This window comes from Bidens hawaiensis, unplaced genomic scaffold, assembly GCF_021521415.1.
Source record: "Bidens hawaiensis isolate Kalapana, Puna unplaced genomic scaffold, B.hawaiensis_p1.1 tig00027376_1, whole genome shotgun sequence".
Taxonomy (NCBI): Eukaryota; Viridiplantae; Streptophyta; class Magnoliopsida; order Asterales; family Asteraceae; genus Bidens; species Bidens hawaiensis.
In genome coordinates this window covers 228435-234993 of record NW_027494439.1, presented here as the reverse complement: position 1 = coordinate 234993, position 6559 = coordinate 228435, and positions in this window count along the sequence as shown.

Sequence of the window (6559 nt, the reverse complement as noted above, 5' to 3'; positions counted from 1 at the left end):
TTATAGAAGAAGACGCAGATACTACAATTACTCTACTTATAAAATAATTACTTTAGTTGAAACAAGGAGCTTAATTTGGTATAATGATGTAGTGTAATTATCTGTGTCAGACTATCAGTAGTGTAATTATGTTTATGAGTAGTGTAATTATTATTGCACTATTTATTTTTATAACATAATTACTCTACTTGAGAACTTTAATGACACTATATTATCTGTATGTTTAGTAGGTTAATTTTATTTGTACAATAACCGTTCCTTATATATATATATATATATAGGGTGAGGATCAAGAGAAAACTCATCGTTAGAGAGAAAACTTAAAAACTCCTAAAGTTTTAATTAAAAATAAAAAAATATTTTCAAATTCCTGTTTTTGCCATTATTCTTATATTTTCTTACCATTAACTTGAAAAAAAAACCCCCGCTGTAATGCACATACGTATTACTATGCGAAACCGTTATATTACATATGTGTATTACTATGTATAAGTTCAATAGTGTTTAATTGTATATATTCAATATTTGTGTATTGTATATGTGTAGTAGTGTTGTATTATATGCAAAAAAATAATAAAAAATAAAAGTTGACGTAGTGCACATGTGCGTTAATGTTGTATTACACATACGTACTAATGTGTATTCGATGTGCGTATTAGTCTTATATTGCATATATACAATAGTATGTATCACATATGTGCAATAGTGTTGTATTCTATGCAATACAACAGTTTGCATATATGGAATACACACTATTACACATGTATACTACACGACGAGAACAAGATTTTTTTTTGGATCAAATAGCAACATATAAGAATAATGGAAAAAAAAACTTAAAATTTTTTTTTTTAAAAAAGTTAAAAATAATTTTTTAGGAGTTTTTAAGTTTTTTCTTTAAGAAGAGTTGTCACTTGATCCCACCCTTATATATATATAGAGAGAGAGAGAGAGTAAGGTTAAAATAAGAAGTGAAGTTTGTCTAAGAAGTGTCGGAAGTGATCTGGACCATTAGATTAGTTATAGATTATTAGGGTAGGATTGTCCATATCAATTTTATTATTTTTGGAATTAATTTAAAACTTATTATAATCATCCTCTCTCTCTCTCTCTTAATATTCTGTTCACACGACAGCCGACAATGGCGGTTCCGGCGGCCGGCGTTGCCCAAATTCAGGCAAGGAGACAACTGGAAATGGCGGTTTCGGCGGTCGGTTGTTCACACGACAGCCGAAATGTCCTTGTGAAGTGTTTTTCAAGATCTGCTATACCAAACCATAATAAAGAATAAACTAATCAAAGAAAGAAACGAAGAAATGAGAAAGAAAAGAGAAGAAGTAAAAGGAAGAATGGAAAATATAAAGGAAAATTTCTATCCCACATTGGTGGAGAGAAGAAAATGAAAGGCTTCCACCATGGTATAAATATGATTTCTAACTCTTATCCCACATCGCTATATTACAAAACTTGTAAGCTCTTTATAAGGAAGAGAGTTCACATGATAATATTCTTATGTGCCAAATCACACCCAGTAGTCCTAGCGGAGGGTGCGAAGCACCCGACGCGCACGGGCTCGGGCTCGGGCGAAGTGCGATAGGCGCAATGTGGCGCTTTGATGGCGCAATCGCAAAGATGCTCAATTTCAAGTATAAATAGGGCTTAAATCTGGACATCACAAATCGTTCAGTTTCATTTTCTCTCTTAAAATTTCTTATATATAAGGCTAGTATTATACCCGAGTAGTTGTAACGGTACCTCTCCGATTGAAAGGAACTTTTATAACACGATCCAAAAGCTCTACCTAATCAAGGTATGACCTTGTGCCATCGTGTAAAGTTTCATGTCTCGTGATTATCGTTATGATTATGGGTTTATACTAATAGAGATATACTACATTGTGCTTAATCTAGGTGCTTAACATCAGAAGGCTTGTTAAATATAAACTTGCAAGATGAGACATTTGAGTTTTTGCACAACTCACATTTGCGTGGGACAACTGATTTTCCAAAGCTGTCATGATGCTTTTCTAAATCTATTAAACTCATGACAGATAGTCCAAATATTTTCAAACGATTTTAAATACATTACAGTGATTAAGTCTCTATAGACTTACGGGATGGTTACTACTGGTATTGTGGGGTTTTGTATACAAGGCTTGCCTACTGGGCTATTACACGTTACTTATTGGACAAGTGTTAGCCAATAAGTAATATGACCACATTCACAGATACGGTCGGGTGACAAGTACCTTTCGGTAATTTGTAAGCAGACAAATGTAAAAACATCTTAATGCTGTAACTGTAAAACGTGTCATTCATAAATGAATGTATTTACCAGTATTTCCTGCTGATCAAATATTTTTAAACATGTTTCAGGTGACTTGTTAGAGACAAAGGAATGATGCCTACGGGCTTCCAGCTTAAATAAGTGGCTTGTCACAAGAATAAAGAAACATGTTTTGTAAATTGGGGTGTATCCCTATAAAACTTATGTTTGTATAAAAATGGGTTTTTATCCCAGTTTATGAAATAAGAATTATGGTGTTTTTTATAACTCTGATTAATTTTTCTAACTACAGTTCTGATGAAATATTCCGCTGCAAATTATTTTAATAAACATCGATACCACCGCTCAACGTTCGCGGCTCCCCTCCCGGGGTATAGGGATCGGGGGCTGTGACAGCTGAAGTGGTATCAGAGCCACTGGTTTAAGCAATATAGGTATTTTAACAATATCTAATTAAGTGTTAGGAAATAAATGTATTAACCTATGTGTTAACTTATGTGTTAACTTTATGGATGAAATTTTAACTACACATAAATATAAAGAATATGATTTTCTTTTGGAAGTCGTTGTTTTATTGTTTTTGATTAAACAACATGAGTAAGCTTATAGAGGCTTTTGAGAACATATCGGTCAGTACGGAGGAAATGGAGACATTAAACCCAACAACCGAAGAAAAACCAAATGAACCAATGGTATTCACTGCCCAATCCTCGACTTCAACCCCAAATCAACCAAAAAGAAGAAAACGATATATGGACTGGAGAAAAGGAATGAGAAAACAAAAAAGAAACGTTATCATTCCAAAACCAAAACCACAACCACAAATTCAACCATCAACTGAACCACAACCCCCTCCAACACAACCCATCGCTGAACTTTCCATGGAAGAAAGGCTAGGCCGATGCCTAGATCAGTGTGAGTTCTTCCAACCAATAGTTAACAACATGGGAGTAGGAACCTTGACCAACCCAAACCAAAACCAAGAAAACCCACTTCCCCCTGATGACCTCATAAACCAATCTCAGTTTGAGGAATGGTGGACAAACGATTTGCAATTCCACACAATGACCACAAACCCATACGCACCATTCCAGCTGGAAACTGCCAACTACTCCACGATGACACCGGAGCTGACCACACAACTCCGTCAATACGGGGAAGAACTAAATGAAACCGCCAACCGACTGAGAAAAATCGGGGATAGCATGATCTGACGATTTTACGATAGAGAACCCTATATATAATATAACTAATATATAATATATATATATATATGTTTATTACCGTAATTTCCTCTTTGTATAAAAAAAATATGGTGTGTATATATAAAATATAGTGATGCATATATATAGATTAGATATAGAATATAGTGACGCATATGTATAAATATATATATAAAAAGGAGTAAATGTCGCAAAGCTCGATGATTTTGACATATTCTGTGCCTATGTGTTAACATGTTTTGTGCTTATGTGTGGATAATACCTTGCTTATTTTATTATTTAATTATGATATTAATATTCTTTCTTGTTTGAAATTCAGATGTCAAATCAAGTTTCTGTTAACAACCGTGAAAATAATCACGAAAATTCCAATCAAGAAAATGCTCTGAATATGAATGCTATTGACGATATGATAGCTCAAAGAATTGCTGAAGCAATCCCACAAATTGCTACAGCTATTAGACAACCAATAACTGTCATTAGAGATAAAACCGAGAGAAATAAACAAAAATCTGACACTGAAGCTAGTAATAGTGTGAATGGAGGAAATAAAAATAAACAGCCTAAAAAGTTAAAAACTAATGGTTGTACTTACAAGGATTTCTTGGCCTGTAAGCCAACCGACTTTTCTGGAAATGAAGGAGCTATTTCAGCACTAGGCTGGTTAGAAAAGACAGAAGCTGTTATAAGAATTAGTAAATGTGCTGAAGAGGATAAAATATTGTATGCTTCTAATCTCTTTATTAATGAAGCATTAGAATGGTGAAATACAGTCCTCCAGGCAAAAGGAAGCAACATAGTTGACATTATGACCTGGGGAGAATTCAAAGAAATAGTAGAAAGAAAATTTTGTCCTCCACATGAAAGAGAAAAAATTGCTACTATGTTCTTGAACCACAAGATGGAAGGTGTGAAATGTCGTGAGTATACAACAAAATTCTTTGAATATGCAAGAATGGTACCGGCTCTGGCTTCGCCAGAAACAGTACTAATTTCTCGTTATATTTGGGGATTAGTAAGTGAAATCCGTGATCTGGTAAAATTGGCTAGACCTCAGACTATTGAGGAAGCAGTTGAACTAGCCAATACCATGACAGACGGATTAACCCGAACACAGGAAGAAAACAAAAAGAAGGATTTAGCCAAGAAGATTTCTCAAGAATTCCGAAAGAAAGGGACAGGGCAATCCTATACTCAGCCTTTCTGCAAGGTTTGCAGAAAGAGGCATTCAGGAAAATGTGCTTTTAAAAAGACCAAATTCTGCAACTACTGTAAGATGGCTGATCATACGGATGAAGAGTGTAGATGAAAGGAAACCCATGTTTGCTATAATTGCGGAGAACCTGGCCACATCCGTCCAGAATGTCCCAAGTTGATAAAGTTGCCTGACAACATAGCTAAGAATACGGATGGACCTTAGAGGAGCGTACGAGCTTTTCAGCTTACTGCACAAGAGGCAGCAATGATTCCGGACGTCATTGCGGGTACGTTTCTTATTAATGACGTTTACGCTAAAGCACTATTTGATTCCGGAGCAAATCAAAGTTTCATAAACATGAATTTTTGTCAAGTCCTAAACCAACCATTAACCAGACTTAAACAAGTTTGCATAGTAGAAACAGCCGACCGAAATCCTACTTATATTCATGAAGTACTTCAAGGAGAGAATATAAATTTATTAGGTCACAAGTTTAAGGCAAATTTACTTCCAATGAATTTGGTCGGATTCGATGTTATATTAGGAATGGACTTGTTAGCAGCCAATCATGCTCGAATCTAATGTAATAAAAATTCTGTTGAGATTCGTACGCCAACAGGAGAGATTATTACAATTCAAGGAGACAAAGTTCGTAGACTGATGTGTTGTAAAACACACGTATTTTCCGCACATTTTATCTACGTAATATATTATATTTTATGTGTTTTTACACGTTTTAGATAGGTTTTACAGACATTTATTAATCTTGTAGGTTTTGGGTAAAATAAATGAAGAAACCGGAACTTTTCGAGCTTTTTACGAGCCTTTTACGCATACAAGTTCAAGACAAAGCTCAAGGCCCAACCTGTATGCATCATGGAGGCCCAAATACTATTATAATATTATAATATAAAAAATTAAAGAACCCTAGCTGCTGGGACAGCAGCGAACAGCAGCAGCAGCAGGGGAGAAAAAAAGAAAAAAAGTTTTTTCGGCTAGGGTTTGAAGGTTGTGGCGCTAGGGAAAGAAGAAAACACAAGAACCAAGCCTTGGGATTGAATCCCCATCGTTTTTTACAGCAAGAACAGCCCCGAAAACATCCATATCCTTACATCTTTTTCATTGTTCATACACTTTGATTTTCTTGTTTAATTGTTGATTTGTTTTGCAATTGATTGAGAGATTGAATTGTTATTGATTATTGTTGATCATTGGATGATTGTTAAGATGTTTGGTGTGGGATTAATGATGTGTTTATTAATTGTTTGCTGCTGTCCAAAACTGATTCTCGGCTAAACTTGTTAGTTCTACCTAGGAATGATGATTATTGTTAGTGTTTGATAGGTTTTATGGATTGTTTGATTAATAGACTTGTATTGCTATTGTAAAGTTTGATTTAGACATGAAATAGGTTGTGTTTAAGGGCTGGAAATTTTAGTGATTCATTGCATAAACCCCATGTGTTAATTGATTAGTTTTGTATTGATTGATCAGTGCATTGTTTGATTCTAGACTTTGTGTTTAGGGTTTGTTTGCGGTAGGTGCCACCGTAGGGTTTTGTTGCATGATTAATTGATTTAAGTACAGCGGTTAAACACCTTTTTTGAGACCGAGAGGTGATAAGAAGTTAGGTTGTCTCATTGCCTTTGCATGCTAGAATAAGGATTGCGCGAGAGCGAGTTCGTTTCTTGTCAGGTTTAGGTATTTTGAGCGACTAGTTGATCTATTTTGGTTTAAGTTGAATTGTTCATCTATCCTTGGTTGTGTAGTATTCATTGCCATTAGGGTCGAGTGTTGGTGAGACCGAGAGGTGATCCTTCATTAGAACACGTTAGCAATTGTTTCCCGGTTT